Below are 26615 nucleotides of genomic sequence, written 5' to 3' on the forward strand. Positions count from 1 at the left end.
CTTGCCCTATTACTTGGAAGGAGAGACCGACCCCACCCCGCTGCACCCCCCTTTCAGGCAGCTGTAGAGAGTGATCGGGTTCCCCCTGAGCCTCCCTTTCTCTGGGCTGAACAGCCCCCCCAGCTCCCCCTGCCCCCACCAGCCTTGTGCCCCAGCCCCTTCCCCAGCCCCCTGCCCGGCTCTGGACACGCTCCAGCCCCTCCAGGTCCCCCCTGCCGCGAGGGGCCCGATCCTGCACACAGGGTTCGGGGTGCAGCCTCACCAGTGCCGAGCGCAGGGGGCCGTCACTGCCCCGGCCCTGCTGGCCACACTGTTTCTGGTACCAGCCAGGACGCCGCTGGCCTCCTTTGCCACCCGGCCACGCTGCCGGCTCATGTCCAGCGGCCGCTGACCAGCCCCCCCGGCCCTTCCCCGCCGGGCAGCTCCCAGCCCCCTGCCCCCAGGGGCTGGTGTGACCCCCGGGCAGGGCCGGCACTGAGCCCTGGGGACCCTCGTCCGATCGGCCTCGGCCCCTCGACGCAGCCTGCCCAGACCCCCCTGCAGAGCCGGCCGACCCCCCGGCAGATCAGCACCCCCCAGCTCGGGGCTGCCTGCAAACCTGCTGAGGGTGCGCTCGATCCCTCGCCCCGGTCATGGGTGAAGGTGTTAGAGGGCTGCCCCCCGCCCGCACCCTGGGGACACCCCTTGCTACGTCCCGCTGGCGGCCGGTCACTCCAGTCGCCGCCACTGGCTGGGCTCGGCCTCCCAGCCAGGCTGTTACCCGGCGCAGAGCACCCCCGGCCCAGCCATGAGCGGGCCGTTCCTCCAGGAGAATGCGGTGGGAAATGGTGCCAAGGGCTTTACTGAAGTGCAGGCAGACACCATCCACAGCCTCTCCTCATCCACTGAGCAGGTCACCTTGTCACAGAAGGAGATCAGGTTGGTCAGGCAGGACCTGCCTTCATAACCCCACGCTGGCTGGGCTGATCACCTGGTGGTTCCGTACGTGCCGTGGGGTGGCACTCGGGATGATCTGCTCCATAACCCTCCCGGCACCGAGGTCAGGCTGACAGGCCTGTAGCTCCCTGGATCCTCCTCCCAGCCCTTCATGTAGATGAGCATCATATTTGCTGTCCTCCAGTCAACTGGGACCTCCCCAGTTGGCCGGGGCTGCTGATACAATCGGAAGTGGCTTGGTGAGCATTTCCACCAGCTCGCTCTGAATACATGTCAGTTCACAAACCAACATAAATAAATAAGTAAATACATAGTAAATACACACACAAGTAAGTATCCAGGAAAACATCTTCGGAAAACAAAATCTGAAAGATTGAGAGTCTAAGAGTGTCTCTAAATTTTGCTGAACTTCAGCATCAGAACTGACATGAGGAGAGAAGAAATAGAGATGGACGAGACTGACTAGCACATCGTTTCTGTGGATGCCTGAGTCCTCTTATACCACAACTCCCTTTCCTTTATAAATATTTATCAATTTCTTAAAGTAAATTTAACCAGAACATGAATAATTATAAAAAACATATTTTGTTCAATGTGGATCGCGTTTCTGAAGAGCCTATCAAGAAAATGTAAGAATTCCATTAGTCATGACTAAATTACTGTTCAAATCTGAGTCATTCTTTTCTTGTGTCTTTACATAAAAGATCTGACACCTGGGATGAACATCTAGGGGAAAAGAAACGAAAGAGGCTTACTGCAGAATTTTTCCCATGCACATTTTCTAATTAATGCAATCTTTTTTACAAGCGAAGAATTTCTCTCCACTACCCAAATTCTTCAAAAAGAAACTATATCCCAGTGGGCTGCTTAAGTGTGGGAGTGCCTAAAAGCAGCAAGGCTTTGTATTTGATGTTAGACTACAACGAAAACTACTCTTTCGGTGCTGCAGTTGGGTCTAACCCATTTTGCTGGAATACATCCTAGGTAGGGTATGAGATTTCTCAAGCTGCCCTAGTTCTTCCACCTGAGTTTTTTGTGTTCAATGACCATGGGTTTTAAAAATGACAGTAAACGCTCCAGCAATTTCAGAGTGATAAAGCCTTATAGCAAAGGTATGAATTAACAGGGTTCAAAACTTGGCAACTGACAGTGGTGAGAACAGAACTACATAGATGTGTGTTATAAATCCTCCTTTTCCTACACACCTTTTTAAAAATAGCTATTCAACTCATCCAGTGTGAAATCCACTATTTAAAGAAATTCCTAAAACACATCTCAGTGTGCAAGTTCTGGTATGATTTGGAATACCAGACACACATTTCACCACGTCACAGTTTTCCCCACACATTTCAGCTTCTGCATGGGCAGGTTTAAAGCCACAGGGTTACACGACAAGCAGATCAGCCCTCTCACCCCTAAGGACACTCCCCTCACCGATGTAACACAGACAAGGCTGGACCAGGAGGATTAGATTTTTGCTGCTCACGCAGTGCTAGCTCTTTGGCTTATCAAAAGGTTTTGGCAAGCAGAGCTGTTTATCTGGCTCCTTTCATACTCTTAATTTCCTCCCACTTTTCAAGAAGGCAAGACACAAAGATTGGGAGAGAATGAAAAACAAAACCCAGTGAAACCCAGATCATACAGCACATTCTGCAGTACCATACCTGTTCCTTCCTAACTGCCAGCAGCGCTGCCAGGGCCATGACACACATTACTGGGGCAGTATTTTTCCTAGCAACAAAATGCATATCCTTACAGGTTCAGCAGAAGCTGAGGATGATCACAGATAAAACCAGAAACTTGTATGGTGAATTAATAGAGAAGCTTTACTAAGGAAAGGGCTGGGATGAAAAAGATTATCTGACCACACAGATAATTACATCATTTGTGAGCTGGGTTTCAAACAACTTGTTTCTCCTTAAAAGTCATCAAAACTTCACAGGGAGAGTAGTCAGACAGGGTGACAGTCACACAAAAAAAGTGATAATCTTGGGTCTAGCTCTCCCAGACGAAACACATGGGCTCTCATTTCAAGCTTGGAAATTGCACGCGGTTCTTTGTAAGAAAAATAAACCCTACATGGATTTAACATTGGTCAAAAGAAACTTCAGGTGTAAATAGTAATCGGTACCTGAACAGTGATGGGTTTGTATTTTACTTTAAACAAAACCAGCAACCCCAGAATGTGAGAGCAATTCTTCGCCCTGGGACTGCTAAGAAGGTCAGCTTGCTTACAGAAAAGGAAATGGAGGTCACGGCCAACTGGTTGCACAGCATGGCAGCAGCACCGCAGGTACTGGAGCCATCCACCTACAGCAGGAACTAACGTGCAGTATGGTTACAAGCTGTACATGCAACAAACAAAACTTCAAAGAAATACCAGTCAAATGTTTCTGCAGAAATTACGTTCCCCTGAAAAATTAGTTTCAGAGATTTTACCTTTTTTTTTTCTTTTTGTGCATTTCACATGCACACATCTCGAGCCACAGAAGAATTAACTGTAACTTTTTCCCTTCTACCAATTTAGGTGCTAGGCTATTTTTTTCAGTATTGAGCCCTAAATTTTTAGCTCTGTGACTACCACTAAAACATCCAGCTACTTGGACATAGCCTCCCAGAAATACATACATAGGAATTTCCCAAACAGCCCTTTTTACTTCCTCTTTAGAGAGTAAAAAGGTGGTGGGTTTTTTTCAGTGGTCTTTTCTCATTTCTTTTGAACAGAAGCAACTAAACTGGTCTGCAGAGCTTATGGCAACTCTTGAGAAACTCACTCCTCCTCAGAAAACTCAATCTGTTATAATTTTCATAAAATGTCGAGAAGACTTCAAAGCACTACACAAAATCAACGCAAGGGCATCTATGCACACAAATGCCTGGAACCTGTGAAAACAGACTCAGAAAAGAAGGATTTGCCCTGAGAGGTAAAACTAGCTTTATTGCTTATCACTGCAATTCTCATATAAACTACATTTCCCATAGAAGTGCTAAGGATCTACCAACACGATCCAACTAGAGGAGTGATTACTCCAGCTTGTCCCCTTGTAAGGCTGCTTTTAAGCTTTCTCATAATTGCCAACCTGTGAATTACAGGCTGAGTATGCAAACCCAGTCTAAATTAATTTGCTGGTTTTAAGCCATCACATCTGTGCCATGTGATAAAGTTCCAAATTTATCTACAATATAAATTAAACCAACTCTTTTATTATAAAAGGTAAATTCTATACACAGGATACTCTTTGTACATACTTGGGAAAGTTCTGTCAAAGTCGTGCAGGGACAAAACCCCACAATTTTTAAAATCCCCTCCCTTCCCATGTTACCACTGGGTAAATTACCCTTATTACAACAGTGTCTTAACTTTCATTAGGAGGTTTCTTACTGAGATATCACCTGCTTCTTAATGCTATATTGGTGTTAAGGAGTTTTCTTACTCCCAATTTCAGTGACAAAGGTTAAGAGGATTGCAAAAACTCATCTCTTCTCTGGCGACCTAATCACTAAAGCTGAGAATAACCATGTCAGTCTATTCCAGAAATTCCAGTCGCTTCCTGATTTCCAGCAGAGGGTACAATCAGGTTGTCGTTGCTCTTCATTTGTTTCAGTTATGGTAAGAAAATCAACAGTAATTTGAACCTATCATTACATTGCTTACTGTCATTAGGCCCAACATGCTCTGCAGAATCCCTGTGACAGACAAGCAATATTTTTCACTATTACTACTCAGAAAATATGACCATATTTTTTTCAGGAACTTTCAGGCAAAGGTTAATAGCCTGGGCAGAAGAAAGAATTACAGAAAACACTATTCTATTTTCTTTACTATGTTAATGCTTTTAAATCTTACCTTTCTAAAAACGTTTGTCTACTATTGAGGTTAAATGCAATTAATTTAAAAATCTGTTCTGACAGCAACAAAGGATACAGTTTAATAGTGCTGCCTACCAGCATGCGCAGGATTTCAAGGTAATTACTTAGAAAAGTGAAGCATACTATTAAAAGATGCAATTTATACTTTCTTGTTCCATGTGCATATGACTAGAAGAGCCTCCCACACCTTGGAGTGGAGCTGAACTGCATCCAGAGAGCAAAGAACAATTAATTATGCTTTTTTTAAAAAAAAAAAATCAGTTTAAAAGCACAACAAAAAACAGTGTGGCAGAAAATGCACACAACGCAAATTTCCCCCCTTTAGATTTGGTGGTTTTTTTTTTTAAAAAAAATAGACCTCATATTCCCCCTGTGTTTTTATTAGGAAAGGAGCATAACGCATTAAGCCTTGCTGGTCTACACAGATAACGGAAATGCTGCAGATCAGGCAGGATTAGCATGTGCTGGATGAACAGCGTGGGGAAACTCACTTACTGTGTCATGGCCAGCTCACACAGCACTTGCCTCATGCCACTGATTTATTTCTTACCTTCCTAAACACTCACCCAGAGATCGCTCTAGTCCAAGAGGAGAAGTTCTAAAATCCTCAGATCTCTCTTTCCTCTGAAGTTTTTATGGGAAGGGCCAAGCTCAAACAGTCTGCAAGATGGATTACCCCCCGCACCTTTTTAAAATAAAAATATTGAAGCCATGCAGCAAAGCAACAGAATGATCCTAAGCACACAAGTATACAATCAAGCCTACAAATAAAGACCATCCTCAGAAGAACTCTTGTAACAGAGGAATATTCCTAATCTTCCCAATTTTTCTCTTTGAAAAAAATGCAAAAGAATAGTGGAGAAAGATGAAATGCAAAATCAGCACAGCAAGAGGTCCCTTGAGAACCAAAACAAAGCTAGCTGAGACCTGCAAAGGAGGGGACCCACAACAGCAAGAAGAAATCTTAACTGCACACCAGCCACACAGCAAGAGGCTGAAGGAGAAAATTCAAAGCATCTATGAGAAACGCTAACAGCTTTGTGACTGCAGACCCTTCAAATCTTGCTAGGGACAGGCTTAGCTACTCCATTTTATCCGTGCCTTGCATCTGCATCACAGGGCAGCAGCTCACCCCACCTACCAGAGCCAGTGCTGTGGCCCGATCTCTGACCTGCCGACCAGCTGTGCCTGGCCACCAAGGTCTACGTGAAGAGAGAAGTCACGGCGCAACGCGGCAGCTGAGGTTGGCTCCTTCTGGGGATGCCCCACGCAAGTAAGAGACTTGTTATAAATGTCATTTCCATGCTGCTCCAGAAGCCTTCTCCCACCCCACAAGGAGATGAACACCACCTCACTCCCTCCCCAGCAGCCAGGCACACAGCCCTGTATGGTTGTTTTTTTCCCCTTGTACTGTTTAGGCAAGTAAAAATCTCATAAAAATTAAGAATCTCCCTTGAGTCTCCCATAAGCCTTCTTGCTGCTGTGTCTTATTTGAAGATGGCTTATAAAATGGGAGATGAGGGACTGAACAAACATGATCAGATACCCAGCAGCATCTTCAAACAAGAGAAGGCACTAGTCAACAGCTGGGGAAAGAGCTCTCCACGATGCAGCACAGTGGTTTTCTGTACCAGATAGTCACGCTCAGGCAGGGCCCGCTCATCCCACCGCCCAGCCTCAAAAACAACCCTGTGGGCCGTGAAACACCACCTAAAAACCAATTTAGCTGCCTGAGGCAAAACCTATTCCATGGCCAATGAGAGTAAATGCTTCCATCATGAACACAGCGAGGTCACGTAAATAGCTTTTTCTGACCACAGACACACACAAAAACTAAATAAAAAGGATGCCTGGTGCCAAGGTAAACAGCTGCTGCCGTTTTTCATCTGCCCCCCTGTGTCCTCTCTTCACCAGGAAAAAGGATTCTGCAGCTGATAAATTGCATTTTCATAAATTGTGCATCCTAGACTGCTCATAAAAGACAATCCTGTAAGGAGTCCAAGGAAGAAGAAAGAACAGCCTGGGAGAGACCTCTCCGTGCTGCTAAATGAGTACAAAATGAGGTTACTTCTGGGGTAACAGCATCTAGCCACGCATGATATATTGTTCCTATCAACACTGCCTGTCTGCAGCATCATTTTTGTTAGTGAAATACAATGGATTTATTTTTTTAGATCACGGAGTTTGTGCGGCAGTAGCTTCTATTATTAAGTACAACAATAATAATTCTGTGCTACAGTGCATTGTCTCAAAAATTTTATATAATATCCTGGAACACGCACATAAGAAAAACAGCCATATATTAACAGTAAAGCTAACTGTTGCCTCAGCATCTCCTACCCAAGTTTTGGACACATTTAACATCGCTGCAACACCTCTCACCCACAGACCTCAAAGCATTTGATGAGTGCGCCCAGCCCTGCAGTAGCGGACACAAGCGCACCAAAAAAAAAAGCAGCACCTGACTCAAAACCACTTCTGAGTCAAAGCAGAGCCAGAAATAGGACAGAGAACCAGCTACGCTTACCACTGCATGAGGGCACCCAGGAAAGAGTACGCAAGCTGTATACGTACAGATTAGGAAAGAGAACCTATTTTTAACTCGCACTGTTCGCCTTATTCCCCTCTATCTGTCAAAAAAAGAATTACGTTCTCAGATTTCAAAAAAATAACTTAATTGTTCATTTAGAACTAAGGAAATTCTCTAAATGTAGGATTTCGGGCTTCTCAGTAGAACTCAAACCCATTCCAAAATTCATGCCTAAAAGTATCTGTCATAACACTGACTTTGGAGGATAAGTGGTTCATCAAATGGCTCCACCTTTTAGACAGTCCCCTTTTTATGCAGAAACAGAGAGTAATTAAAATTAAATTTCACATCTCACCTGCAAAGGCAAAGCATGGCATTCACACTATTAAAGAGGACCTGACTGCATTAGCTTAGCATGGTCACCTACAAACCTGACATATCCCAGTTTTCCTCCATACTAGCAATTTCCAAAATGAAATTTCTGTCTGTCCATGCAATAAAAGACAATTAAGACTAAAGGAAAAGCCTTTGGCATTCTTCACATGCACAGATGTTTTCTACCAACCACTAGCTTAAAATATATAAAGTAAAATATTTTAATGGGAGTGGTTAAAGAGGCAACTATGACAACATTTTTGTATTCTGAAAAACTAATTTATAAAAAGAGACTTAGAAAAAGCCTAATTAGAAGAACATTTAAGCTTTCTCATTCCAGGATTTTTCTTTTAGCCAAAGCAGATGCTACTGTTTCTTTATACTAGTGCTACTTTGTTTCTTTCAGTAGCTAATATTTTGCTTGTTGGGAAAATATTTGCATTATTGTAGATTCCAGGCTGAAACTACAAACATTTATGTTTTTAAATGAAAGGATACTTCAGATCGCTCCACAGTTTTCCCAGAAATCAAGTGCTATTATGTTAGCTGAAAGTGGTAACACCAGCCTTTTCCTCAAACGTCTCATTGTTATCATTGTCATTTTTTTCCTAGTTATTTAAATCTCTTCAAACCTTTAATTATGTGGGGTGATACTTCCAACACTCAGTGTCTGCCTCATGCTGCATACTTGCAACAACTACAAAGAGCACAATTAATGAGCAGTGCACTGCTCAGTAACCTTTACTTGCAGCATCCCCACGCTTCAGAGCACAGACATCATTTCAGAGGGACAGGCTTCATGTCATGGCTCTTTTGTGTGTGTCACCATGAAAGTTCTGGCTCTTCTGTCCAAATTATTCAACACAGAAGTTGCAAATAGAATTGCAAACTTAAACATTCCAAAACACAGGGATGTATGAGAATCCCAGGTTGTTCGAAGTGTGGTCAGGGGAATCCCAACCTAGTTACAGCCTCACCAAGAAAACAACTACTGCTCTGCACACAGCTGGCAATTCTGAGAAACAGCAACTGAAGATGGGAGTCTTGATGTGAAGAGTCAGCATTTGTATCTACAGATGTAATAACTGGTAAAATTTCAACAGTCTCTGGCCCATAAAGTAAGAGATACTCAACTACTGGTAAAGGGAACGCCACTAAATGCAATTAATATTGCTCTTCTAATAAAATTTGAAAATGTGCTGGCAAAAGACCATTCCCCACCTTTGCAGCAATGAAGCAAAACATCTGAGTTCTTTTTAAAACAGGTAGTTCTGTTGGCCACAGATGATTATGTACTACCTCATGTATCTTTTCTCCAGAAATGAAATATTTAGGTATTACCAGTACAGTATTCTTTCAAGCTAACCTTAGGTTAGGGAGGAAGAATATGACATTTTTCGCTTGTTCCAGTGCAAAAAAAAGTCAAAGCAGCCTGATTTGCACACGACTTGCTTTTTTTTTATGCCACAAGGCATCAGCCTACAAAATGCTGTAAGCCACATGAGTGGCCTAACACTTCTGCAAGGTTTCCCATTTCATCCTTATCACATGCTTAGACAAAACCCATCTTCCTTTCTCAGGGTGGCAAAGTAGACTTTTCTTCTGGGCAGGAGAAATGCCAGCTTTCAAAATGAAAGATGGCCTGCTCATCCAATATTCTTCTCCCATAAGCAAGATCACACACCAAAGACCTGGCCTTGCTGCCACTGCTGCTCTCAAGAACGAAACTCCCACTGGAGAGGTAGCACTGCTGCACTGAGCAGCTGAGAAGCCTGCAGAGGCTGCTTGGATCGTGCAGGGGCTTCGTGTGGACACGGTGCCCCTGCAGGGAGATACTACAGCCCTGTTCAGCCACACAGCAACGTGACAGCCATGGTAATGTGCCCTCCACTGCACCTGCTCTCTAGACTCATCTCTCCAGAACAGGAAAAATCTTTAAACCCACTAACTTTTTACCGCATCACCAGGCAACCAGGGGCTTTCTGCACCACTCTCCGGTAACAGAGTTTTGAATCAGTTAAGAAAAAGAACTGACTTAGGGCTACTTGCATGTTTTATTTCATTTCTATAAATTGTTGTATGAAAATAAATGTAAGGATTTTCAAAGATGGACAGCAGATTAAGAGGATATATGCCTTACTATGGCCTCACCAAATCATTAATTTACCACCAGCTATATGAATCTCCAATATGTAAAAAGTACAGAGGAGTTTTAAAGCTCTCATCTTTCAGAACTGCCTTACTGAGAAACTAAAGGGCACCCATATTCCTGTAGTAAAACAGCAGTATTAAATTACTAGATGTGTTTTACAGCAGGAATTGTTCTTCCTGCAAAATTTAAAGCAATATATCAACATCTTTATTACAGTTTAGAGAATATAATGATTAAAAAAAAGTATCAGTTTTTCACCTTGTTCTTGTCACCCCAGTAGATAGCAGATCAAAGAATCCCAAATTACACAAGTGGCAGAGTATTTCCGTAGGGCCTTTAGTACAACCATATACTCACCTGTAATTTTTTGTACACTTAAACATATGTGCATTTATCTTGTATGAAGATTGCCATTATACAATTAATTGCTCAACAAAGACTTCACTGTTCCTAAGGCAGAAGCTGCACACATGAGAATTACACTACGAAATAGCAAGCCTTTGCTATTTCAAAGGTTTATTATTAATTCTGGATGCAGAATTGCGTACTAAGAACCAAGCCAATTACAATGGCAAAAAATATCTTCACATCAGGCTGAAAAAAGCATCCCAGATTTCTGCACTCTGTTCTTTAGACATCCATGCCATTACCTGATGTTAAGACTTGCAGAGAAGCAGGTAAATGTTTATATACTGTTGTGGTGAGAGCTGCATCCCAAGAAAATGCAGAGTGCAAATGATGAAAGACCATAGATATGCAAATAAAACAATCCTTTCCCACACTGACTCTACACAAGTATTTTTTAGAGAGGTCAATGAAAGTAATATACTTCCTTCTGTATCTATAAAAAGATCCCAACTAAGTTACAGGAAATAAATTCCCTTTTTTGAAACCTCAGTAGATACCCTCGCTCCAGGGGACCTCCAGAAATGAGGTGGTGCTACCCTGCAGGACCCAAGAACCCACAGATTCCTTATTACCCATTATGAAAAAGCCTCCCAGAAAGACCTAGCACTGCTACCACTACCACTTATTTTGGACGTATTTTGCCAACTTTCTTCAGGATCTCCAGACATGCTGTAGAGATGAGCATTAATCGTTACATGGATATACAACAGGAAAACCAAACACGTTTTTGCAGCAGATGGGGTGGATAGAATAAACTTGTCCTTCCTGTTGACAAATATACTCGGGGTTTGGTAAGAGTCTTAATCACGCAATGTGCCTGCAGTGGTGCTTCCTGGGACATGGACAGAAAAGAGACTGGGGGAAAAGGATGCTGCCAGCTCTCCATATGTGGGCTTTCAGATCCCTTCCCCCACAGCTGAGTCACTCAGATCATACATTTGAAACCTTAGCTTCCCAGTTACTATAACAACTTAATGGATTTCTTCTTGATGTTATTAATTACATTCAACTTAATCTGTTCATACAGGATTTTGGAGGAGGCACTATATGATAGCTTCTCTTGTCCTTTCAAAAGGCGTTTACATTCCTAACTTACTCCAACACTCAGGTGCTCCCCCCATAAATGTGCTGCCACCAAGATAAGGAAATGCTCATATTCCTTCCTTTGAGAACTCAGAATAGAAGGAAATGGTTTTTTCCTGAAACCAAATAAGATGCCCAAAATAAATCTGTGAAAGATGTACCCACAGCTGGTTTTCTACAGTAAACATGGTGCACAGAACAGCCTGTAACCTGGCTGAAAGTGGCATTTATAATGCATCCCAGAAGAGAAAGACTGAATGCTTTGCAAGCAAAACTACTGAAAGCACAAGCAAAGAAGCAGTCAGAAACTAATTTATTAGGTCTACATTTCACAGCCTCAGGGTAGGAACAGGCAGATCTCTACTGCTGGAAATAGCAGGAAAATGCAAGAAACTCAAGGCAAATCCTAAGGTCCAGCAGCATTGCACTACGCAGAATTAACCCCCTTCATTTTCACATGTATTGGCTTTTGGAGATCAGAAGTGCCACCTCTACGCAACAGCATGGAGGAGAAAAGCGAAGACTTCGTGTCCCCTGGCAGCACCATGGGACAGGGAAGACAGCAAGTTTCTTCAGCCTGGCTGCACCAGGAGGGCAGAGAAGGTGCTCTGCCTGCTCCGTTCATGCAGGGATTAAACAGCACTGACCTCCTGCCACTTCAGACCTGCACAGAGTTTAAATAACGCAGAAAGACTCCAAACACCAAATCCTTTCCTCTTCTGAAGGACAGCGAGACCCTGACAGGCTACAAGATGACTACCAGCTGTTTTGAGGGCAATGGGCTGAAAAAGACTGAAAATCAGCAACTCAGGATCTGTAGAGGGGCACTTGCAGCACATCAGTGTTCAGTATACGTTGTTGTATGTCCACCCAGGGGCAGATGTTAGCTGTTGGCTGTTTTCCTTCCTCCACAGCTTGGAGCAAGGGGAGCCACCAAGCTGCATCCCTCCTGCAAGCAGAGGCTTCTCAGCAGCCCAGTGAGTTAACCTGGCTTGGGAGACAGCCTGTAGGTCCTTAAATATGACTGCAGGTCTCTGTGATAGAAGTTTTGGCAGATACCCAAAGAGTTAATAACTGAAAATTACAATATCACTTATTTTTGGAAATATGTCTACTGCTTACTTAAAGACATGCTAATTCAAAGGGCCAAACCGTAAGTATGGAGACAACTGAGTGCGATGGAGAACCTGAACAACTCAGGAACGAAGCATTCTCGCCACGTTCTCCATTTAGACTTACCCCTTTTAGCAGTAGAGTGCAGAACTGAACTCATCTGCAGAACCATAGCCATACAGCGCTCAGGATAATTTTAACCCCAAAGACATATGGAAAACACTCCTTTCACCCTCCTCTGCAGAAAAAGATGATCTGAGCCTACAGACTTCCAACAGGGAAAAAAAGTCTTCTCCAGATATTTTAAATCAAAAAAATTCACAGAAATGACAATAATAGTTGTTTATACTTACAGTATAAAAACATGGCCTGCATTTTAGTCACCACCAAGTATGCAGTGATAAAAACAAGAACACAGGGAGAACAATTTCATGCTGCTCACAATTTTCTTTTAATTTCAAACGACTAATTTCTATGAATTTAATTACTCTCATTATAAAGTATAGTTGTTAGACACCTACAAGTACCCTTTTGAAACCTATCATTGTAACCATACTTCAAAAAAATAATAATAATGGAAGTATATGTCTGAAGCACAAAACAGTATGAAGCAGCTGCGCATGCCACATGACTGCACTTCACAGCTTTAACCCAGGTGCAGCTTGTTTGCTCCCAAAGACACAATATCAAAAATGAAAACCAAAATGGGTTTATTTTCCTGAATAGAATAAGCTTTCTTAAAGAAAATCTGTTTTATTCAACCACAAAGTAACAGGTACAAATGTAGAAAGAGAACGAATATGATGCGTATGTATTTATCCTGAAGTACTGGAGGTAGGACTGACACAGCTCTGGAAAGAAGCAGGTTGACCTCAAGATGGTTTTATAACTATCTCTTGTGTTTTCCCAAATCCACAGCTAATCTGCAGACTGGAAAGACCCCCTGCACTTTTCAGTCAAAGTACTGAACAGAAGTTCAACAGTGCTACAGGCAGCGGCAATCCATTGCCTTGAGAACCAGCTGATATACAGACAGCTCCGCGCAGCAATCACCCATTTGCATTGCCTTATCAATCCACTTCTTACCTGGCTGCAATGCACCTCTTAAAAACAGCATTGAAAAAACAACTTCAAAGCTCTGACTCCCCAGCCTACTCCACGCAAGCAAACTTTAAGATGAGCCTGGACCCGAGAGTACTGCAGCTCTGGTGTAGAGGCTTCCATCTCAGTTTGCCATTTCTTTACTGCTTTTACACTGTCATACTGGAAAGCAAGTGCTGGTGCCCACCAACGTGCAGGTCTTTGATCCATTAGACCACCACAAGACCTATCAAATAAAGAAACCATTAGATATCTCTGCAGAGTAAAAATGGAAAAGGCAATAGTAGTAACTACTCCAGCAACTGCACCATATTGCAGTTTAATCATATAGTGAGTTATGTGAAAGGAGAAAGGCATTTTTTCTTGGAGGATGGTTGCCAATGCTTTCTCTGATGCACTCAAGCCCTGCACAGAAAGGAGTTTCCTAAAAGGCGAGTGCTACAGCAGGATACCTACAGCGAAGCAGAAGAGGAGCACGTGCACTTCTGCTGGTGAAGAGGCACGTGGAAGCATAAGCCATGCCATGGAGAGGAATTTGGAAGATGTCTCCCTGCTTGCTCCTTGTTTTAGAAAAAAATGGCCCTCAAAAAAATAAATAAATGCAGCTAGTATCAGTTCCTCCAGCCGATAAGAGCAACAAGGAAGCTCCACAACAGTAATACCTCAGGTCAAGGAAGAGAAGCAATATTTACTCTAGCAAAATTCACCAAAGCTTTCTACTGATGCACACAAAGTCAACAGAGGTTTGCTTAGAGCTAAGGTACTATTCCTTATCATAAAGCTTCTTTATTTTTACATAGGTCTAAACAAATACCTCCTCTTTTGCTTACCGAGTACCTCCTAACTTTTACTACACATAAATGATTTGAGGAACTAGTTTCATTACAAATGTGTTACATGATAGGAGTCTTGCACCATAACAGTACTAATCTTGTAGACTAGCACTTGTAGAGAACATTTTTTACACTGATAGTGGATGATTAAGGAACAAGGAAAGATGCTAAAGAATGTACCTTTCTCCTTCCTTCTAGTTAGCTACTTGCCTGTGACCAGATTATTTTTCCTTTTTTAAAAATACATGGTTTTTCTGTGAATATGCCAATAGGCTCCAGAAGAAAACTAAGCATTAGGGAAACAAGTCTTTATTTTTATAGTTCTTGTGCCTGACTTCATTTAAACACTACCTTGTTCTTGCCTCTCCGAGAAAAGGCATTTAAAAAAATCTTCAATTTATATTTGAATCAATTCAGTGACCCACAAGCAGCTTTGGGGGGAGGGGGGGGGGAAGTTCCTATGGCTTCTCCAGAAATTACAGAAAACAATAAAAATGAATGTAAAATGTGAAAAAGCACACAGGCCCAGTTCACCTACAGAACAGGGCAAACACTGGACACATGGCAAGTAAAACATCAAACCTCTAACAGTATAGGCAGGGGATTTCAGGATACCAAAACATTATGCATATGTTGAAAGCAAGTGAAAAGCTCAGAATAGGAAAAGAAGATCACCAGCTTCGTAAAAATGCCAGGCTTCTAATCACCCTGCTTATCCAGTCCAAGTATTTATCTTTTGTTAATGGTTTCCATCCAGAGGTCTGCAAGTTACGTATATACATAATTCATTAGGAAAGTGCAGTGAAGAGGAGTTATAATAGAAATTTCTGAGTGAATTCTAGAAAGGAAATGCAAACTTGAGCCAGAGAAAAGAAAGAAGGAAAAAAAAAAAAAAAACAACCAAAAAACCAAGTGAGGCATAGTCACTTCTCCCAACCCTGCATACCTGGGAAAAAACAGTGGGGATGGGTATCCTCGGAACTATTATGGTAGAACATTAATTGTTATTAAAGCAATAGGCCACTGGCCTAGAGGTTCTTGATGATGTACCCCTTTTAGAGTTGTCTCAAGCAAAGATCTGTCACAAAATCCTCAAGGTTAGCAGGCAAGGATACTGCTCATCCCAATCTGACTCTCCAACTTTGTTCTTCTTGCACTGTACCTCACCACCAAGGCTCCCTGGAGAAGCCTCTATAGCTTTCAAGGATGACAATGCCTGAACAAATTTCCCGTTCTCCTTTGAGGATGCCAAAAGATAAACCCTAGATACCCTGAAAGTTTTCTCTAGTGGGAAGAGGAGCACTTATAGGAGAAGTGGCGATCTGAATCCAAGTGCTCAAAAAACACTTAATATCCTGCTTCTAAATGTTCTTTGTCTTCTGCCCAAGAATGGCAAGTGGTGTTTCAAGTTCACAATAACACTAGCCATTCTCAGACGAAAAACAGAAAATCTTGTGCTACTTCAGTGACAGTTTTCCAAGCTGATGCCTACAGAGACTGCAAATATTATACATAGATGCCTTTTCTTCAAGTGGAATGACCAAAATAGGCAGTAGGGGGTTTAGCTCTCGCCCCACACACAGGCACTGTGAGATTTATTATTAGTATTCCTGAGCACACTGTGCATCCTGAGAATATGATTTTTCTTTGAACAGAATCCCATCAAACAGAGCAGCTTCACCCCGAAGGTTTCCATATGTTTTTATACTTATTTTCTTCTCAAGAGCTCTTCTGAGGTTGGATCATTTTCTGTTTCTTATTTGGGCTTGTAGTTTCAGAAATGGTTACTACTGAGGATTAATAATTTTGGATTCCTCTCTTCCTTAAGTTCCTGTTTTCATTATTTATAAGCACTCTTGAAAGTATCCCTGTTGCAAGGAGCTCCACTCCAGATTTATCCTTCACATTTAACAAGTGCTCTGGCAGTTTCAGAAGGTTTTTCTGGTACTGTTTGTTCAGGCGGTATGCAGTCTATTGCTTCCTTGAGCAATTACTGAATTACAAAAGCATGAATGAAACAAAAATCAATTGCAAAACTGTATTTTTCAATCTGAGCATAGTACTGTTCCTTCAGCCAATGTTCTGAAGTAGTTTTTCACTCGGTGACCATCTCGCAGGCAGAAATCATTCAATTCACATCAGTCTGCTTGACTCTGACGTTTAGCTTCTGTTTAGCAACAAGGTTAGAGAAGGTTCTCCCCCACCAAGCAAAATTTCACCCCTTTTTTTTTTCATGTTTCATAGTTTACATCCCTAAACTGATTCTTACATGTCAGTAAGAAAACACTGCAGCTCCAACAGCTCCCAGACTTACATACTGCACACAGTCACTTTATTCACGTCAGTTTCCAGAAGAAACACTGTTTTTTCTGTGTCAGTGGCACCTGAGTTCACCCAGGACCCCAGGCAAAACCATGGTTATTTATTTTCCCAAAGGAAAGGGTCAACTTATTGTTTACAAGTTTAGAAACACTGTTGTACAAGAAAAACATCTGAAAGAATACTGATGAGAAAATCCCAGCATTAAGCTCTCACGCAAACTACTTTTTGCAGCTTCCTTGAGGTATCTTTGTAAAAAAACACATCACTGCCTCAGCAGAATATTCTCTCTAAAACGCTGCCAACAGGTCGAGTTTCCTTTGGGGTTTGGGGAAGCAGAGGTGACTTCTCTCCCAGGCATGACTTACAAAGCCACCCTTTTGGCATCTGCTTATTTGCTGCTCCCCACTCTGCCATGCTTGCCCAGCTCTCTGTAGTCTTCAAGACCGTATTGTTTCCTTGAATTTATTTTAGATGACCTCTCTTTCCATTTCTCTCTTCCTACTCCTTTATTTGTAGAACAGAGCTTCTGCTCTGTGCATTGTTTTACAAAATATGCCTTGAATACCTTGTGAAAAATCATTCTTCCATTGCAAACATCACACAAACAATGCCTGCCCAGTTCATGCAAGTTGAAAAGTATTTGTTAAAAAAGGTATTAGCACCAGATGCTTGGTTACCCTTTTAGTCAACCTTTTATTACCTGTTATGTTTTAACTATAGAAATTCTAGTTCCGTGCTGCTCACTAACACTTCATGCTTGGAAGGCATACATTTTACCACAAATAGCCGCTGTTCCCTGCAAAATCTGCTGCTTATAATCAGGTCAAAAGTAGGGTATTATCAGCAGCGCTGCAAATAATTAGAGAGCAAATGAGTACATATTAACTCTTTAGCAGCTAAGTCAGGTCACTTGAACGTTCTTAACAAGCAGCTGTTTGCAAATGAAGTTATTTCAGCAAATAACTTTCACAGTTTTTCTCAAAAATGTCATCTAATGTTTGCAGTCTCATGCTTCCATTGAAACATAGCCTAGACATTCAACATAATGCAAAACCACTGAGGAGGTCCTCCATCCTCTTCTGGGCATCACTCATGACACTCCAAGAAACAAAGAAAACATGAGTCACCTTAACTTCTCTGATGCATTGCAAAGGATCCTGGTGGCTTCTGCTGCTTTTCTGTTACCAGAAACTAATTTAATATAAGATAAAGCATATCATACACTGAAATAATGGCATCTCATCAAATTACCTGCAGCCTGCAGGAAAACAGAACTGCTGTACTATTTCTTGGCCAACCAACAGCGAAATCACCTGAGAAGGAAAGGTCCTCTGAATTAGCTAGTGTTTCAATTATAAAAAGAAACGGTAAAAGCCTCAGTCAGCTTAGTGCTTTCATCTTCAGAGAATGGCCTACAACAGTAGGGAAAATACCTCTGAAGAGTAGTAATAAGGATTTAAGGTTTTCAATGATAAACAAACAAAAAAAAAAAAATCACGAAGTTTGCAGCTCTCTTTGATCAAGTTCAACTTTGCTGCAACTGCCTGGGCAGGACAGTCCGGGCTCTAGCTTCCCCCAGCCAACCTCCACAGCCTGGTCTGAAGGAACCTCTGTTGTAGGGCACTAAAGGGGCTGACACATCATGTTTAATATTGAACGACCCACTGGGGTAGGACTGCTCTAGTTACACTTGTGATTTGGGTCTCTGAAAGGAATATCCACATTTATTCCCAAGGCTACAGCCAGTGAGGCAAGGGACAAATGCCCTTGTTTACTGGCAATGAAGGGTCAGTATGACTACACCAAGGGTCGGATGGAATCCTTCATGGAGTGAAGGCTCTAAAAACCTCAGAGCTGACTCCACTTGCTGGGTAGGAAAAGCAGTCTCCATATGGCTGCTCACAAGGGTGACTGCCTAACAGGAAACATCTAAGCATAGCAAGTTTTAACAGAAACCTGGACTTTAACTCCAGCTCAGCAAGGCTGCTCATCTTCGGAGCCCATCAAGAGACATTTGCCTACTTGAATCCAGCCATCACAGTTTATGGACCGTAATTCAGCGCATTTCTTAGTGTGTTAACTGCTCCCATTTCTAATTCCAAGCTCAGAAGCTCAACCCTAGTCAAGACTTATCCTTCAAGGCATTTCCCCCTGTTAGTATCAGCCCTTACTGGTGTTACAGAAAGAAACAGGCATCAACCCCACAGCTTGCCAAACCCTAACCCTAGTTTTAGTCATACTACTACATGTCACATTTCCACACATGGGGGAAAAAAACCACCTAAGCTCATGACATCACATCTCTTTTCCTGTGGCTTTTTATGCCACGTTGCACTGAATTCTCAGCTACTTCCACCCCACCAGAATCTACAAAACTTCACATACACCAACAGTAATGCTGTATCACCCACCCACCTCATCCTGAGCCCCAAAGCCAAATCCAATCCAGCCTCATTTCACTGTCCCACAGCCCATCATAAACCACCTGCTAGCACCAACTCTTACCCGTCTCTTAACTCTTCAACAATTTAAAAGTAAAGATGTTCAGCCCATAAGGTACCAAGCTTTATAATTCTACCCCAAATAAGCTACCTCTTTTTCCCCCTCTATATAAAATAACTTGCTCTATACAATACATTTGATCTACACTGTCCCAATTCCCAACTTACATTTTCAGTAACACCAACACTGTCCTTACTTCTTCCACACCCTGAACCTGCACAGACCCCTCTGGATCCTACATCTTAGTTTGTCACAGCCTGGTTTCACGGCTCCCCCACCAACAGTAGCCAAGTCCGGTTGCCCTCACAGAAACACCCTGTGTCCCAGCCCCACCTGACAATGCCTCCCCCCATAACGGGACACTTCCCCTCCCCTCTGCCTGCTGGCCATCTCTCAGCAGGTGAAAGACAACATTTAGGTTGAAGGAGGCAGTCAAACTACACATGCACAAAGCACTATCCAGCCCATGACTTAGCTTTTGGTTCCTCTTGCCTCCTCACTCCCCACTGGAAAAATACATCTAACACTCCTTGCTTGGCTTCCAAAGAGGAGAGAACATTCAGGAAAGAGAGATGGACGGAGGGGAGGAAAAACCCCCACAAAACACACACACACAAAAGACTACACAGAAAGAAAAGGGAGAAGCAAAGACAAATACAGGGGAATTTTCTGGATTTTTGTCCCCTGACTTGCTAAAAAAATAAGCAAAGTGCACTGTTAAGTGCACAAACATGAGAAAGTACCAAACCCAGAGTGCACATGTGCACTTACAGAATTACACATTTTAAGCATCTGAATAGCCACAGATCTAATCCATCATCATCCACTAATCTATTTTCTCATCACTGACAGCAGCGCCAGATGCTTCAACAGAAAGTGCAAGAAATTCTACTGTAGGCAGACACAGAATAATCTGCTCTCCTAGAAAGTTTCCTCCAAGCCTTATTTCTCAGAGACTGGCTTAAGCTATGATGGATAAACATTTACATCTTTTCTACAGCTCTCCAAAATTGTCTCTTTAGTATTTGCAAAGTTTTTCATATTTCTGGATACTTCTGTGATTTACAGAAATTACTTTGGATCTAGACAAGTTCTGTGCTTCAAGAACACTCTAGCAAATAGTCCCCCAATCCAACTAATTATATATCTAATGAAAAAAAACAATTAACAGTCTTGAATTTTTCCATTTCACTGCATGTCTACTTGTTTTTATATTGTATGACCAGGAAAAAGGGTCTTAACTTACCTTCTCTGTACCATTCATCACACTTTTTAATATGTTAATGTGAATAAGGGATATACTCTTAAGCTATTTGAAATATAATGGCATGTAGGGCTTACAGGTGAGCAGAGCCAGTGGCACGAGCTAATGGCATTTCACACTCAGAACGGCACCAACAGAAAGCAGAAACAGGCCCTTCGTGCATGTTTTTAGCAAGCGACACGACGCTATCAATTTGTTCTTTTTTTTGTAAAAGCAAGTTTTTAAAGCTGAAAACTTTGTTCATAATTAAAGAAATTCAGCTAAAATGTTCTACATAAAACAGTTAAATAACCATTCCTCTCCACTGCCTCAAACCAAAACACTGCAGCAGCAAGAATCTGAAAGTGAAGCTGACAAATTATTTTAATTCTCTAAACTATGGGAAATACAGGGGGAAAAAACAGAGCATGAGTAATAACATCAGATTAATATCCTTTTGCCTTAGAAGCAATGTATGTATTGCTTCTAAAGCAAAAGGATAGTAATTCCTTCATATTTAATATATGTAGACACATATTTGTTTGCAATAGCCTTCAAGTTTAGGGGAGCACTTTCACATCATCGTTTGTTCTATGCCTTTCTAATAGGTTTTTTTCCATCCGCTACAGCTAAATTTATCCTACTGCCATAACTAGACACTTTAATTTACTGATGGAACTAGTGTAAAGACTTACATGCTTTATTTGCTGCATAATAGCCTTTAAATGTAAACAAACAAAGGTATGTCTATGCACCATTTTCTCAATGCATAAGAACTACTCACATCTATACCAGAACAGCTTGTACAATGCAGATCACTCCAGGGCAGGATTGTTCGCGTAAAACAAATCAGCCCAACTGGCCTAACTTGTCAATGCTTAAAACTGCCGTTTTAGGAAGGATTTTACAAACCTATCCATGGCTATCCATTTAATATACGGAAATTCAAGATAGTTGACTGTAATGACTTTTTAAACAAGACTACTGTTCACAGAGATGATTAGACAGCTAATCCGTTACAAACTTCCTGACAGGTAAGTCAGACTCTTCAGTAAGGATCTGAATGCTGAATAAGAAGAGGCCTCCATGTGAGGTGGAAAGAGCTGGGAAGCAAGTACAGGGGTGGTTGGGGAAGAATAGGAAGGTCTGGGACACAAAGCTGCCACTGCTGGGCAAACAGAGGGGCTGGTGAGCACTGAGAAAAGTGAGAGGAAAGATGACAAAGCAGGCTACGAAACTCTCTGTGGCACTTCCATAAATATATTTTCGGAAGAAGCAGGCAACAAGGCTGCATCTTGTATTTTACTTCAGATTCATGTTTAAGCATTACATTAAAATGGTTTACCGGAATCTAAAATGTTCAAAGATGAGAATAAAGTAAAATGTAGCTGTACCTGGAGTACCTGAGCAGGCCCATGGAAATGTATTAGAATAGATTAGATGACAAGAGAGACAGATAATTACAATGAATAATCTGCTATATGCAGCCAGTATACTTAATAGTGTACTAGAAAAGCACTCTTTTTACTAAAGAGCTTTAGATTCTAGATGATTTATAAATCAGAGATTTATTTACAATCTGGCCACCATCTCTGAAGCTGGTGGTGAGGGATGCAGCAAATAAGCATCTTGCTCATAGCGGTATAAAAAGTTCTCCGTTTCATTCGATTTTAAATGTGCCAATGCAATTATTCAGCTTATTCACTGGTGCTTCCTCTGGACATCAGAATTTCAAATGAAAAAAAAAAGCATTGTATCAATTGTGCCGTTAAGATACCTTACACATCTATCAGGAACTCCCTCTCCAGCATAGGGGACCTCTTGGGATAGGTCCTACTGCAGCAGACACACAAAACAATTCCATGCCTCCGTGGCTACGCTGCACCCTGAGAGATCTACAGTAAATAGCTCGTTGCCTATCACAGCTGATTTATCACTCCTCAACCTTCACCCAGGGAGGGAAAGGAGCACCCCTCTCCGCCAGCCTGTGCGGCACCCAGGGGCTCGCAGGCAGCTGTTGCCTCAGAGCCGGTGCAGAGCTCCGCAGAGGAAACGCTCAACTTCCAGATCCTCTCTAAACTCACAACTCCCACCAGGCACCGAACTGAGAAAAGGAGAACCAGAAAAAACAAACTGACTCAAACCACATGTTAGGGAACACGATGCATAGCTGTAAAGCCTGGAAGAGAAAATGTCATGGAGAAAGCAGCGTTGGGAGGACTGACCCCAGCAGCTGGAAGGGTGCCGGGCCCCGCTGGGTGGGCAGCCGATACCAGACCCCACTCACGGGCAGAGCGTGGCACCCATCCCATCCCATTCCATCGCGAGAATCCGACTCCTTTAAATGAGAGGCGATGCTTCAACAAGACAGCCTTAACAGGTGCGAAGTAAAATGAATAATTCTAACAGAAATTCAGAAAGACTGCAAGAAAATAAATAAATACAAGTGCATCTTCCCTCTCTGGAAAACCACTACCTTTTTTTTTAAAAAAAACCCTACCAGTTCTTAATGCCATGTGATTCAATACCACAAAACTTGCAGAAACCGACCCACAAGTGACTCAGATGTCTCCCTCAGCCAGACCCGCGGCGCGCAGGCGGAGGCCGCACCCCCGCCGGGCCTCGCAGCGCCCGGCCCCGGCCCCCGCGCCCCTCGCCCCGTACCTCCGGCGCCGGGGGGGCTGCCGGGGGGCTGCCGGGGGCCCGGCCCTGGCGGCGGCCCGGCCAGGCGAGCAGCGGCGAGGCGCAGGCGGGCAGCCCAGCGCCGCTGCCGGCCCGGCCCGGAGCGGCGAGCCCGGAGAGCCGGGGAGCTCTTACCTTCGCCGGCGGCCCGGCGTCCTCGCCGGCGGGGGGAGGGGGGTGCTCTGCGGGTCCCCAGTCAGCGCCGCTCCTCAGCGCTCCATGGCTCCGCCGCTCTCCCCCAGCCGGCGCTGGTAGAGGGAGCAAGGAGCGGCGGCGGCGGCTTCAGCTACCAGGGCCACCACCTGCCGGGGCTGCGCTCCGCTCCCCGCGCTGCCGGCAGAGCGCGGCGCTTCCCCTGCGGGCGCGGGGCGGGCTCGCCTCAGCCTCAGCGCCTCAGCGCCCCGCTTCCAGCCCGCCGGGCGGGGGCGGCGAGGGGCGCGCGGCGGCGGCCGGCCCTGCGGCGGGAGCGGGAGGGGGCGCGGGGCCCGCCGGAGCCCTCGGCCCTGCCCCGGGGGAGCCCAGGCCCGGCACCGCCCGCCGCGGGAGCCAGCGGGGCGGCCCCCGCCTCAGCCCCGCGGGACGGGCGGCCACGCCGGCGTTCGGGCCTCGCCAGCCCGTTTGGCCGGCCCCCCCGCCGGCGGGAAGGCGAGCGCTGAGGGCAAGCCTGCCGCACGGCACCCGGCGCAAGGCAGACAGCCGGCCTGGCGTTAGCGTTGCGTCCGCAGGGGCAGCGCGGGAGAGGAAGCAGCCCGCGCGCCTTGAGGGCTTGCCTCGGGAAGCATCGCCCTCGGCCCCCTGAGGGACGGAGCGGCCAGCACCCCCACGGCCGAGGAGCCACCGGCCCCCTGAAGGTAGGCAGCCCTGTACACTGTGAGGGGCGGCACAGGGGACGCCCCAGCACGGCCCCCTGAAGGTACACAGCCCTGTATGCTGCGAGAGGCACAGAAAGCCACACCAACATCACTTGGCTCAGGCTGGCTGACAAGCAGCAGCTTACCTTAAAGCTGGCAAAGTATCCTAAAAATGGCACACTATCTTGCAGCTGTATGCTAAAGCCACTCGCTGGTCACACCACCCCCAAACACCCATGATGTGGAAGATAAGGATAACTCATTTTATATGGTTTCGTTACGGTAGGAGCTTCTGTTTGATCCTAAGAGCGATGCAAGATCCTTGGGCGTTTGATGTCTTTATCAAAGGCCAAGTTTCTGGAGTAATGATGCGAAGAACTTAGTTCACATTTTACAAGAGGAAGTTTCTAGCCTTCCCAACTGAGGAGCAGCATGTGGCTTAAAGAACCCACACCAACTCCCAACACCTCAGAACACAAAAATAGAGTGCATTCATTATAAAGCCTTTTAAATTAAGAGTTAAACTTGCTATTTGTGGATGACACACAGACCCTTGTTTTCTTTCCCAGGGATTAATGACTACAGCCTCTGGAAACTGAACAGAAGGCTGCTTTGTTACAATTCTTGATCAAGTATGATCCCATACCCTTGTATCCCACAAATGCACAGTGCAGACCCTACCAGATCTTGATAAACCAGTCTTTATGCAGTGCAGTGTAGAAGAACAGTATTGAATGAAAGTTTTGTACCACAATCATAAACAGGAAAAAAAGGTTGTCTGTATAGCTGTTCAGTTATGCTATGGTAAAACTAAGAGTTAATAACTGCTCGAGAGATTTCTATAATTTACAGACATTTATTTTTGCATACAGAAGATACAGAACTAATTATCAACAAAGTTTCTATTTCCCCCTTCCCCCCAAAAAAGGGCAAATTTATTTCTGTGCATGTAGTGTAAAAAAATTGTAAGACTGCTAATACTTTAATTCAAATTACAGTTTTAGGTATATACTGTATTTCCTTCATTACTTCATACTGCAAGCAAGGGTACAGAAGGCAGCCTCCATGAATACAGATCCCACAGTGCCAGAATTTTTGAAGCAACTTAAAAGCATTTCTCTAGAACGTTTTGCACTGTTACAACTTGCAACTCATCCTTCCCTTTGCCAATAAACTACCACTCCCAACATTTCGTAGCCTATCACGTCTGAAGTCCCCAAAAAGAAAGATTTGCACTACTATCTCTTCCCAACATCATGGTTGGATGTGGAACTAAGGATGCTTACATTTGGTCACAGGAGCTGACCTTTATCTCACACAAAAGCAAGACACCAGAGGTTGGGGCAACGGGGATGCCAGCTGAATTTCAGCAGAAACGGGAGCTATCACCTTACAGAGCAGCCAGCTAGGCTTTTGCCTCTGTGGCTGCCTGCAGTTCCTGCAGAGGAAGGGCACTTGGTACCACATCACTTTACTAAGCAGCTGTCCGGGGATAATTTGCCCTGGTGCAAAGCAACAGTGGCCAAAGCAGCCTTTGCGGCAATGCATGGCAGGAGCCCTGCTTGAGACGGAGCTGAGCCTCAGGTCAGGATGGCACTGTAGGTCTGAAGGTGCTGTGGTGTCTTACAGCCCCATACACTCCCTCACGGGGATGGACACGTACTGATCCGCACCAATATACAGGCTTGCCCTGCCCCAAGCCTCATCCTTAGGTAGAGAACACCTTTGTTCTGTCATGCAAAGGGTGTGCTTTTGGGAAAGAATATGGCACACAGGTCCCAACTGCCTCCAGAAGAGGCAAGTGAGACCAGCACCAGATCTAGTCTGACCTTCTGTACTTCATCGGTCGTTGCAATTCACCGGCTTCCTCCTGTTCGGTATTGTGTATTTGACTAAAGTTTGTCTCCCAACATCACCCAGCCTGGGTCAGAAGATAAGGCAGAGGTCACCACTTAGCAGTCAGTGAGCAACCAGAGGAACAGGCAATAAAAAGTTTACTTACCGCTCCAATTTGAACTTGTCTGACTTCAGCTTTCAAATAGTACTTCTTCCACCCTCCCTGCCTAAACCAAAAATTTATATTTATTACATGCTAATCAAGTCACTGCTTAAGCTACTTTTTGGTAAGTCAAGTAGATTGAGCTCTTCAAATTAGTCATACATGGTGTTTTCTCCCCTCTTCAAACGTTTTTACAGTTTTTGCTAGGCCTCTCAAAACATGCCAATACCTTTTACAAAATTGGGGCTGCCAAACCGTTTGTATCATTTCAATGCCATGGAAGAGCAGCAAGTAGAAACAAGGTGATTCTCCCCCTCCCCGTATGCTGCCTTGGTCAGCAAGTCATGTAAGACATCTGATCACGAGTCCGGTGTGCAGGGGTGTTAAACTTTGTGAAACTCCATAGAGATTAAATCTAGAATCTAGGGAAGCGTTGCCAAACCTGAGGTGGTCAACCCTTCTCTAGATTCTAGATTTAATCTCTGTGATTGAGGTTGAGGCAAATCCTTGATTGTTGGCTATGGAGTATTTAGGAGAGTTGTCTCTTAACCGCAAGCACCGAACATACATGAGTTATGGCAGGACACAAAATTCCCAAACGGCTAAAAGAACCCC

At 43.9% G+C, this 26615-nt stretch overlaps 1 protein-coding gene across 1 annotated transcript in view; it reads right to left on the reverse strand.

The window, feature by feature from the left end:
• The window catches only part of PDE4B (phosphodiesterase 4B), a 215557-nt gene extending 191935 nt beyond the window's left edge, over nt 1-23622 (reverse strand). Inside the window, exon 1 of the mRNA XM_037403903.1 lies at nt 23286-23622. The gene's annotated coding sequence lies outside the window, so the exon portion shown is untranslated. The remainder of the gene's footprint in view (nt 1-23285) is intronic.
• Between the last annotated feature and the right edge of the window lie 2993 nt (nt 23623-26615).

The sequence above is a fragment of the Falco rusticolus genome, chromosome 11 (assembly GCF_015220075.1).
Source record: "Falco rusticolus isolate bFalRus1 chromosome 11, bFalRus1.pri, whole genome shotgun sequence".
NCBI classification, from domain to species: Eukaryota; Metazoa; Chordata; class Aves; order Falconiformes; family Falconidae; genus Falco; species Falco rusticolus.